The sequence below is a fragment of the Panthera pardus genome, unplaced genomic scaffold (genome assembly GCF_024362965.1).
Source record: "Panthera pardus isolate Hobbes unplaced genomic scaffold, ASM2436296v1 HiC_scaffold_13, whole genome shotgun sequence".
Classification (NCBI taxonomy): Eukaryota; Metazoa; Chordata; class Mammalia; order Carnivora; family Felidae; genus Panthera; species Panthera pardus.
In genome coordinates this window covers 169,072,634-169,085,185 of record NW_026526688.1, presented here as the reverse complement: position 1 = coordinate 169,085,185, position 12,552 = coordinate 169,072,634, and the positions used below count along the sequence as shown (strand labels likewise).

At 35.3% G+C, this 12,552-nt stretch overlaps 1 protein-coding gene across 2 annotated transcripts in view; it reads left to right on the top strand.

Moving 5' to 3' along the window:
• The window catches only part of GRXCR1 (glutaredoxin and cysteine rich domain containing 1), a 308,216-nt gene that overhangs the window by 78,691 nt on the left and 216,973 nt on the right, over positions 1–12,552 (top strand). The gene's annotated exons all lie outside the window — the stretch shown is intronic.

The window sequence follows — 12,552 nt, the reverse complement described above, 5'->3', positions numbered from 1 at the left end:
GTGAGTTATCTTCAAACTGCCCCTGGTCCTGTTACCCTTACATTTAATTAATTGCTAATTCCTTCAGTCTGTCTCTTATTATTTCTTGATTCATACCCATTGCCACTGTCATCTTTTTTTGTTGGAATTGTTTTCTTCTTACCTCCAGACTCCTTTCATTCTAATTCATCCCATCTGAAACTGCCAGAATGATCTTTTACTTTTTGGTCTAAATTCCCTCATACCATCTTCTTTGCGGTTAAACTTTTCAGTATAGATAGAAGGTCCCGCCTTTCCCATCTGCTACTCCTCCCTCACATGGATCTTTCATGCCTGCCATAATTAGCTCTTTACATCTCAATTGTTTTGGAATCTTTGCACATCCACTTCTACCTGTTAGTGAATATCCTCTCCTCATCTGGAAAATTCCAATTAGTCCTTCAAGGTTCCATTCGCGTTTCTACCAACAAGACAGATGTATAAAAACTGTATTTGGTATGCCAGCATATTTTCATGCCATTTATTTTCATTATTAAAAGGGCGTGGCTGAGGGTACAACTAAGGGATAGGCAGAAGGAATAGAATGCATGCTGTTAGCACAGCCATGCATTCTTAGCCTCTAGCACTGATCTGCAACCAGGACTATTTGTAAATATCAAATGTGCCCTTTCCTTTTAGGTACTTAGGTATGTCTTCTATGCTGTGTGTAGTAATAACCAGAAATAGAAATTTAAAAAAAAAGATTATCAGATGAGATCAGCTAATGTAACAGCTTATCTTCTTGAGGAAAAGTTCTAAAAGCTTAATCATTGTCCACTATGTTCTTTTTCTTTTCTTTTTTTTTTTTTTAACATTTATTCATTTTTGAAAGACAGAGAGAGACAGAGTGCAAACAGGGGAGGGCTAGAGAGAGAGGGAGACATAGAATCCGAAACAGGCTCCAGGCTCCGAACTGACAGCACAGAGCCTGACACGGGGCTCAAACTCAAGGACCGTGAGATCATGACCTGAGCCGAAGTCGGCCACTTAACCAATTGAGCCACCCAGGTGCCCCAATGTCCACTATTTTCTTAAAGATGGTTCTTGTTGTGAATTGCACCTCAAGACTCGGGACCCAGAAGTATCATTGCTTATCCTTAACTATGCCTTTCATCTCAGTCAGGCTATTCAGAGGAGCATATTAGAGAGAAGAAACTCCCTTTCCCACTCAGGGCAGCTGACTTCAGGAATAGGCTTATATTATCTAAGCCTGATCAATGGCTTAAATTTTTTTGTGATCCATCATATCATATATGTTCTCGATATTTTGAAAGTGCTTTGATACTGTTTCAGTTAAGATGATAGGTCTGCAATTCAACACCCAACTGAGCATTTGGGACATTTTATTCTCTTACAACGCATATGAAAGAGGCAGTACATCAAGTTCATCAGCTCTGTGATGTCATCAGAGACCCAGTTTCTTCCCACCCTTCTGTTCCTCGGTGCATTTAATTTTTATCCCCCTTTTTGCATCAGGAGGCAAGGTGGCTGCTGAAGTTCTAAGCATCACTACTATGACATGCCATCATCCCAAATAGGGAGGAATCAAGATGAGACATTAAAGTCACGATTGATAAGACTAACCATAATCCAGTCCTTGGGGCTGGGCACATTGCTAACCCACACACAAATGGGTTTTGTCATCAAGGAAGAAGGGAGAGAAAGGCTATGGAGTAAGCAACTAACATTGTCTGCCACGCATAATCCTTCCCTTTTAACTGTGTGAAATATAACAGTGTGGCATAAGGGCTCCACCTTGGCATTTTACTTCTACCATCCAGACCAGTTTTCTTCTCCCTTGTTTCCCCTTGACTTTCTACAATTTAACCTTCCCTTCTCCTGGGACGTCACCATCACCACCCAGTGGATTTAAGCAAGTCCTACTGTATATTTACTACATATGTTAGGTTGAACGATGTGAACTTACCAACATTAACATATTTTTCCAACAAGAATTTCAGAATTTTCCCAAATAATTTAAGATTCGTGGACGTAAATGATAACTGTGGGAAAGTAAGTACATAAAATTTGCTTAAAGCCAACAATGTTTTGAATGATGAAAAAATCAGATTTGCAACTGAAATAGTGATAATTTACATTGGACATCTTCATTTGGAAAAGGGGGAAAAAAATCACCTGCTAATAACATTGAGTCCCATTCCTAGAGACTGACAATGGTTGATAAGTCTATTTTTATTGCTTAAATTTGAGTAAGGTAATCTAGTCGTACCTGCAAAGACAGAAAAGGTATTATTTTATGACTTTCTTGTATAGTATGAACTACTATTTATCTTATGCCTTCCTTTCTCCAAGTTGGGTATATCACAATGGCTGCACAAATATTGGAGAAGGAGTGCGACTCAATAGAGAAGAATTAATGTTTCTACAGTAGGATACTAAAAATTAAAAAAAGATGAGTGGAAAAAGCCAGCACAGAGGGGAAAGATAAGATAAGTGTCTCAAACACTTGAACATGGAGAAGATCCAGCACTTTGCAGGGAGCCGTAGCCAGACTTTGTAACAGGAGAGGAAGTCATCTGGAAAATGGCATTTCTCACACACCAGCTGTAAGTCAATCTCCTGGGTAAGAATATCAAGTTAAACAACCTCGTAGGTCTCTCGTGTCTATGAATGTAATAAGATTCCAGCAATAGAATCATTCTTTTGTTCCATAGTTTCCCACTTGCTGCTCATATCCTGCTAAAGTCATCTTCTTCTCCAAAGTCTTGCCCACCAAGTTCCATGTGCTTAGTCCCTTATGTCCCTTTGGTGGAAAAAATAGATCAATAGTATCAGAAGTCACCCTGAGGTATAGCCAAATAATAAAGAAAGCTGAACTGTGATGATTACAACATAGGCTATTTAACAGCTGGACAGGGACTGTATGAGAGCTTTTGAGGAATTAAGAAATGAGAAAAAGGAAGAGAATGAAATACAAATACACAAATTACAAAAAGAGAAATGAAGATTGTCAGGAAATAAGGGCATAAAAACACATAAGGCAATAGCAGAGTGAGAAAAAAGATTTGTGCAAGTTGGAAAAATGTGGATTACAGTTCTGGCTTCACCAACTAGTCATGAAATTTTGAACAAGCCACTTAATCTTTACTTTTTAAAAACTGCTTCATTGAAATATAATTTACATTTAGTACCATGTACCCATTTAAAGTATACAATTTAGGGCTTTATAGTATATTTTCACAATTGTATAATAATTACCACAATTTAATCACAGAGCATTTTATTACCCTCCAAAGAAATCTCATACCCATTAGAGATATTTTCTCCTCCCCCAACTTTAAAAACCACTAAGCTACTTCTGTCTCTATAGCTTTGCCTCTTCTGAATATTTCATATAAATTTCACTTATGTAATGATTTCAAGGTGCATCTGTGTTATAGCATATATCAGTTCTTCATTTTTATTGCTGATTTGCATTGTCATACTTTATAATTTTCTTTAAAAAAACAAAGCCATTTACCTAATATTTTAGATTACCTCTGTAAACCTTTTTTTCTTTTGAGTTAATTATCCTTGAAAGAAAAATAAATTGTCACCCCTTGTCTGGGAATGACTAAGATCATCATAATTTCCTTTATGAAGCAGAAGTAAAAATGAGAAACAGAGAAACATCTGTATTTTCTGAAATGTAAAGGAAACTTACCTCAGACCTTGTGACTCCAAGGACACAATGCCATCTTTCACCTGTTAGTCATTAGTTCATTCATTCAACAGGTGTTTAGACTTCTACATGCAAAGAACTGTATGTCCCTTTATTGTCCCCTATGGAGGGATATGGAGGTAACTAAGATAGAATTAATTCTTATTACCCTTATCAGAACCACCAGACCTGGGAATAAAATGTCTTCATCTAACACCTGCTGAAGTGTGGCATCACCAGAACCAAAGGGAGAATGAAGAGAGAGAGAGCCAAAGGGCTGGGAGTCATAGTTTTCTTCTCAGGTTTTATGGACATTGGAGTCAGTGTGCTTAGACACTTACTAAAAATATAAAATCCTTCTGCTTAGTTAAGGCTATCTTGGGTAGCTTCCTTGTTTTTGTAATATAAACACATAGGAAATCTTCAAGTACTGGGTGAGAGCTCCGAGTTGTTTGGGGTTGTGGAAAACTGGAAGATGTAGTGGCAGAGAAGAAAGCAGCCAGAGGACACAGTCTCTGAGGTCTTAATAGGAAAATTGGTGATGAGGAAGCTTATCTTGGGCAAAGATTTCCTCTGGAAAGGGTAGGAGGCCTTTGCCTCCACTCACCCACTTTGTGTAATATCCTTATTCAAGGCCCATAAACATCATTAAATAAAAATAGCAAAGTTGGTCTTTGGGTTCCTAAGATCATTCTTTTATTTTTTATACCATTGAGCAGGTAGTTCTAGACTCTGATTAATATCAGAGTTCAGTGTTTCAAATTTGAAACATTGGTAGAGACCCTAGAAAGAGCTCAAAGGAATATATTAAAGAGAAATATAGGGCTTGTGAATAAAAACTTACAAAGAAACATTATGCTATTATTCACCATGAGGAAGAGTTGGAAATTTATTTCATAAAAATGAAAGAATGGTTGCTCTTTATGGGTCTGAACACAGAATAATTACAAATATATCTTAATTACTGAGAAGCTTAATAGTAAAAGACTAGTTTAACAATAAAAGGCCTATCATTTTTTGGTAATTATATGCCTTTTTCCTTTGAAGCCAAAATAATTGACCAGATTGATTCAAGTCGTGCAGACAAAAGCTAATTTAGTGAAAATATATATATTCTGAACACACTCCAGTGAAATTTACCCAAGAAAAGGGAGAGAAAAGGACATATCTAAAGATGCAGAATAAAATTACAGTACTGTGAAGAATGAACACTCTTGTATAAAAAAAACTTACTTGTAATGGACTATTTCACAGAAAAAAATTACTTAGAAAAATTGAATGAAGTTGCAATAAAACCCAGAAAATCTTAATGGATCTATAACATCTAAAGAAATTGGATTTAAAAACCTAGTCCCCCTTCCATTTAAAAAAGCCAAAGTGAAAACCAAAACAGAAAAAAACATATAAAACAGATTTAGATAAATTCAAAAGCAAGTTATAACACATCATCAAGAAACAAATTAGTCCCAAAGCCATATAAATCCCTTCAGAGAAAAGAACAGATAACACTTTCCAAATAATTTAATGAGGTTGTGTTATTATGAGGCTAAAACCAAATAAAAGTCATTCTCCTTTCTGAATAGAGATATCAAAATTTCTAAGCAAAATTATTAGCAAACCAAATCTCACAATGTATTCAAAAATACCTCCTGGAAAAATTGGACTCTTCCAAGGAATTCAAAGAAGATGTAATTTAAAAGTACATTGCAAAGTATGATGCAACTATTCATTTATTATTTTTAAAATTATTATCTTCCTGATAATTTAAAAGTCCAATAAGGGCAAAATTGTGTCTATTTTGTTCACTGTTTTATCTCCACTTCCAAACATATGTGCTCTTGGTAGGCACTCAAATATTTTTTTTTCCTATTAAATTGAATGCCATGTAGTTGGATATCATAGAAATTTAATTTCAGAGGTATTTATAGAAACCAAAATGTGTCAGATGTTTTAAGTCAGTTAAAAAGTGGAAAATTATTTAATCTTTTTAAAAGTAATGTCCTAAGGAATCCTTTGCAGTTCTTTTGCAATAAAGATGGCAAAAATATGTATCTAGTACTCCATTCGTGGTTAATATTGGACTGACCCTTCATCACTGAGCCATAGATCCTTCCTTAGAATCCTTCTCAGTATGGTTCTAGAGTTACTTAAGTGTCAAACAATTGGAATTGGCGCATGCAACACAAATTGGTATTTCTATATTGTCCTGGGGGGGGGAAATCACATTTTTTACTCTAAGAAAATATTTCATTATATACTGACTGATGATACTAACATAGAAACAGCCTCAGGAAAGCCTACCTTTTAATGTAGTAGTGTCTCTACTTTCCCACTGGAATGAATATAGGACCTAATGGCAATAATTCAGGACAGATTATCATTTCAGATTCAGGCAAAATCACTTTTGGCTTTTATTCTTAAAAAAAAAAAAAAACAAACTAATGGTTTGGTGAAGAATTTGGATTGTAATTGCAACTTGGTTTTGGCCAAGCCAAACAAAGATTATAAATACTCATGTATCTAGATTCTATATACCAAAATTATTATCCTTAAACCTCTTAACTAAATTCTGACCAGAAGAAGAAACACATTTCTCAATTACTTTTTGAAAAGTCATATGTTTAGTGGCCAAGAGGTTCAAGATAGTTCTAATAAATCACATAATGGAGACAGTCTTACTTAAATTGTGGAGAATTATCTTGCAAAATTAATTTGAGTTTCAGAGGCAAGATAATCAGTATCATTTTCTCTAACAGTCAGGCATTTTTAATTGAGTATTGCTACTCTATCCTTAGGGGTCCTTTTTTTCAATTTGAGCAATCATAATGTTAAAGTGCCACTTTCAATTAGTCTTGCACCAGAGGGTACCATTTGGCCATATAAATATCATCGAAGAGATCTAAAGATGCTTTTGCTGTGAGGATTTAGATATTGAACTTCCCTGATGAACTTATCTTTCTGCATACAAATCTCACTTTCTCTACAAGCAAAGACTGAAAGGTGTTTTCCAATTTTAACTTGCCTTATTACTTACAGATACAATACTTTTCTTATTTAAATTAAAAAAATGAACTATCAAAGCTTTTCATTTTTTTTTTGTATCTGTGTATGGAGGGATAAAGCATATTTCCTAGCATTTTTTTCAAGTAGTTGGCTTTAAAAATTTTCTCTCACAGTTAAATGAAAAGTAATTATAAAACTTGCTAAAGACAATGGCAGCTCTTAGAAATATAACCCTATAAAAATTAGAAAAAATTATGAAACTTCCTGAAAATGGTTAGAAGCATTGGGCTGACATAGGATTTGAGTGATTCAATAAATGTGCACAAAATCATTACAGAAATACAAATAGTGCAAATTACTCAAAATATTAGCACTATCTTCTAGGCTTTAATTTTTATGGACAGATATTTTTTAAACATTTTTTTAAGTTTGTTTATTTTGAGAGAGAGAGAGAGAGAGAGAGAGAGAGCGAGAGCATGCAGGAGAGGAGCAGAGAGGGAGGGAGAGAAAATCCCAAGCAGGCTCCACACTATCAATGCACAGCCTGACGCAGGGCTCGAACACACCAACCATGAGATCATGGTCTGAGCTGAAATCAAGTGTCAGATGCTTAACTGACTGAACCACCAGGTCCCTTTATGGACAAATTTTTAAAAATTGAGTGGTTATATAAATTTTAATAAATAATAGAAATTCGGTATATCAAATTATAAAATAAAGAGGTTGGTTATAGTTCTGTAAGGAGTTCAACTTTCAAGTAGGGATATCATAGAGAGACGGTAAAACTTAACTAAAAATATCAGTGCTTCTAGGAGGAGCTAATTCTATGCCTTGGGAAGAGATATTTCAAGATGAGTCTAGAAACTTTTGTTGCCAGAAAGCAAGTACACTTTGAAATGTTCTGATGTGGTGTTGACAGGACTCAGAAGCCAACTTAAAAAGAGCTTTCATTGGCCAAGCTGTGACAATTTGAGCATAAAAAAGGATAAAAATTAGACTGATTAAAACAGCAGAGCCTAGAAGAAGCTGTTTTTCATAATTATGCTTAAAAGAAAATGGGGCCTTATTTTCTCTTCATAAAAAGGGTACTATATTCCGGTTAATTTCTTTAGAGAAAAATAATATTTTTAAAGTTTAATTATATATACTAATTAAATATTAATATATCTGTATGTGTATAAAATTTTTAGGATGGGTAAGATGATATCCACACACAAAGAGTAATGGCCACCACCATCGTTATTAGTATTTTATGGAATTCACTTGGCACACCATTCTTGTGTGCTTTTTGATCTCCCTTCAGGGATCATTTGTTCTCTTCTAGAAGTATTATAAGTGATCTCATTTAGGATGCATTAATGAAGGGATATGTTTTCATCTAATAACTTACTTGTTTTGTCCTCATTCTTGAATGATAATCTAGTTGAATATACAATTCCAGATTGGATTTGAATATAATTTTGAATACATTTTCTCAACATTTTTGCTGGCTTCCATTGTAATTGCTGACTTGTTTTTGGCCGAATTGTCACACTTAGAGATATCCTTTCATCTGTGGATGCTTTTAAGTTCTATTTTTGTTCTTTATATGCAAACAATGACTGTGTTTTTTGTTTACTTTTATATCCTCAGAGCTCAGAATAGTGTCTGATAGTACTTGCTCAATAAATAATTTTTGAATGAATAACTTAAAAAAAAAGTTTTCTGTAGCTTGAAGCTGACCTTTTTTTTTTTAATTAAAAAAAATTTTTTTTAAACGTTTATTTATTTTTGAGACAGAGAGAGACAGAGCATGAACAGGGGAGGGGCAGAGAGAGAGGGAGACACAGAATCTGAAACAGGCTCCAGGCTCTGAACGGTCAGCACAGAGCCCGATGTGGGGCTCGAACTCACGGACCGTGAGATCATGACCTGAGCCGAAGTTGGACGCTTAACCGACCGAGCCACCCAGGCGCCCCTGAAGCTGACCTTTGAGTAACATAAGGCAAAGTGCTTGAAGAATTTATTATGGTACCTGGCACATAATTACTACTCAATAAATGATAGCTTCCATTTTCATTGAGAGAAAAAGATTATTAATCTGTGTAAAGGAAGAGAAGGAGCTATTTATTAATCTATGAGGTTACATTCTAGAGAGTAAGCAATTCTCTCTCTCTCTCTCTCTCTCTCTCCATATCTTCTCATTATAATTCCAAGTTTAAATACAAACGTTGATTTCATTTCTTATTTTTTCCCCTTTGGCACCCACCAAAAGTAAGGTTTACAACAAAAAGATTTACAAAACAAAAAAAGTCACGTCTCCAGTTCTGTTTAATGGGGCCACAAATATGAAACAAAGATTGCTTGCTTAAGAGTAGGATATGGTCTTTACAAACTGAAGAGAAGGTTGATTCTGTCAAAAGGGCATTTTGATGAAACTTTGTTCATGGAGTAAAAGCATTAGACCAACTTTTGAAATAAATTGTAAATGAAAGGGTTAAAAATAGCGATTCTCAGGGTAAAGGTGATATTCCTGTGCCATGTTGTTATAGATATTTTTTCCTGCAGTGTTTTCATAAAAGGGTCCTATTCCATGTGTACCAAGACTTCTAAACTTCTCTCTGAATAACTTCAAAGAAATGAATAAAATTTTTTCTAATTATGTTCCAAATCCATCAAATAATTCCATTTGAGATGTCTGAGATTATTCTATGCCCATATATTCATTGTGCTTATTTTTTTAGGATATGGTTATTTCTACTTGGACAGAATTCATTATATTAAAGCAAGTATTTAAAATACTTATATGATTCTAAACTCACACATTCAATAAAAGTCATCATGAAATTAATTATTTGATCAAATTATCTTTATGTACTTTGCTAAATGTATACTTTGCTTAAATTTATAAAGCCTACTTTCTGAAAACATCTTAAAGATGATGAAATTCAGTGTTCTGTGGTTTCCACTTGGGCATATTCAACCAGATTAGGTTACCAGCACTGCTAGAAGGACTCTCTAGTGTTTTATAAGATGGTCCTTCAGCTTGGAATTTCAGAGTGAGTGAGATATTGATTTGAGCTCAAAGCATGCTTAACATAATCCCTCAATATGCTCAAAAAATACCTGCTGAATGAATATCTCTCAGCCCTGGAGTAGGGAAAATGATATTTAACACATGTGAGTGTTTTTTTTGCATGTTGCAGGGAATGTTGAACGTTTTATTTGGTTCTATATACATATTCCAATGTGATGCATTTAGATTACATTTTGTTTCGTTCATGAAAAACTGACCATACCTTGGAGGTTGCAAATCTAAGTGCCCAGATCAGTTTATGGCTTCTCTTTTTCATCTAGCACAAACAAAAAAGTGTCAAGAGAGTGGAAGAAAGTCCTTTTCCCAAACATCCAGTGAATATATGTTCTTTTGAAAGTAGAGAGGAAATTAAACTGTGGCTGAACCATTTTTCTTTTTTCTTTTTGAAAGCTGTCTGTTGTTTGATGTCCATGATGATCATTTATATGACTCCAGAGGCTGCTGGAATAATATACTTACTTAGCAGAGCCTGGATATTTCTTAAAATTGAAAAAGGCAAAGCTCAGAAAAATAAATTTTGTTTCTGTAGTCCTTGTTTACATTTTGTGTTTGGTGAGACTTACTCTATAATGCGTTGCATTTAGGCAGTGTAATGGTCGCATCCTATGCCAAATTAAAGAAGAGTGTTTAAGCCTGAAAGATGTTGTTTTCATTTACTTATTGGTGTGCCTATTTATACAAAGTTAGGTGAAAATGATCTCATAGTTTCCTATCAACTCTACAACTCAATGTACCGAATGACTCTATGATTTTGCCTTAAATCTATGGTCCTTAGGAGGATTTCTAAATTATCACTTGAGAAATAATTTTTGCATTTATTTTTAGAAAGCAGAAGTTATATGAATTTGTAAGTCTATTATGGATTAATACACCTGTTGGTTGGAGAAGAGAAGTATGTTTTAATACTTAAAGTGACCTTGTTAAGAGATGGTATAATTAATCAGCTCAGTGTATGGGTGTTGGATTTCAGGCTGCCCTGGGTTGAAATCCTGGCATGGTATATCAGTTAACATCTTTTTATTGCAAAGAAACAAATATTGGCTAAATTAAGCAAAAAAGCAGTAAACTAAGAAATAAATTAAGTAAATTTATTGGCAAACTGTTGAGATATAACCTATTTGAAGATTGGAGAACCATATTTTGACATAAACAGACACCAGTAGTTTGGGACATGTTGGAGAAGCAAGAACTAAAGGAAATTTCTCAAAATAGGAATAGTCAGATCAAGATGCTGCTTCTGATTGAATGGGACCTCCCCATTTTTTAAAACTTCTCACTACTTCCTCAAAAGCCAAAGTCCCACAAAAGAGTGGCTACATTTTGTCCCTCTTCCAGTGCCAGTCTAGTGGAAAGATAAATCTAGCCCTTCAACTTTTATAATGGAAGTTGACTATTTTCTACCTATGAAGACTGTTCTTAATGAATGAGATACAGTTCCCTAAAGATAAGTTGGAATGCTGTGGGAAAGAGTCAGTGATGCTGGGGACCAAAAAATGACAAGTGTGTATTATGCTTGGTTACGTACTAGTAATGTAATTTTGTCAAGTTACTCAATCTCTCTTAGCCTCAGTTTCCTTAAGGCTGTCGTAGACTCTTAGTCTAAAGTTCTTTCTTGCCCAGCAAGAAAGTGGGATGCAGGATTAAAATGTGAGAGATGGCTAATGTCCGAGAAGAGACAAGAGCCCCAAATAAGGGTCCTTGCTCCAGTTTGATTAGGATCAGGAGGCTTACAAACATGGTGATGGACGTGCACAAAGAGACAGTAAATCTGTGAACATTAACTCATGGATGTGAGGGAAAGGGGGTCTTGAAGATATTCGGGGTTAGGGGTTTGGGTAAATACAAAACAAAATCTTGGTGCCAGTGGCCAGGAGGAAGGTTATTTACAGTGGACATGAGGTACCACGTCTGTTTATCTTAGCTACCTAGACTAGGGGATGAGAAAGGTAGAGCAAATAACCATAGGGTTAACAAGGCACCTTTCTTTTGTTAATCAGCTCTGCTCTGGGCAGCTTCACCCGCAGTGCAGCTGGTCTATAGCCCTATTTACCTGTTTACCTAATTTGGTCTTTCCTTCCTATGAAAGCAACTTTCTGCTATAGTACTAAATTGGTGGACGTTTTCACCCTTAATGCCTAATCTTGCTTACCTCACATACCTTTGTATTTGGGCCTTTGCCCTCCTCTCTATTCTGGGGCCTTTGCCCCGTTTCTCTATTCTGGGAGCCTTTGCCCCCTCCACTTTATCCTGGGGGCCTAATCTTGTTTACCCAAGCTTGAGTGAGAGCGCCCTATGGCTTTGTAATTCTTTATGCCTTGTTAACCATCCGTGCAGGCTCAGGGAATTCCTAAGCTTATTCCCCATGCTTTATCTCTAAAATGATTATAATGCCTACCTTACTGGGTTCCTGTGAGTATAAAATCAGGTAATACATAGAAAGTACCAGGTGTGTAGTATTCACTCAATACATATTGGCTATTGCTATCATTATTTTATACTTTCTATGGTTCTTTCACATACATTTGCTTCTTTAAATCCTCACAGTATCTCAGCAGGTAAGTGTAATAGATTTTATTATCTTTATTTTATGGATAGGATAAGAAGCTTGGACTTAAGAGGCATTGCCTGAAGCCTAAAGGCTGGTTTTCCAAATCCTGTATCTTTTCTTCTACAGAGTGCAGTTCGCTACTACAGTATCATTGGTGTGGGAAAAAAGACGAGGGGACAACACTGAGACGGAGTTTTGTTTTTGTTTTGTTTTTTTTTTCTGAGAAATAGATTCTCTGTCAGCAAA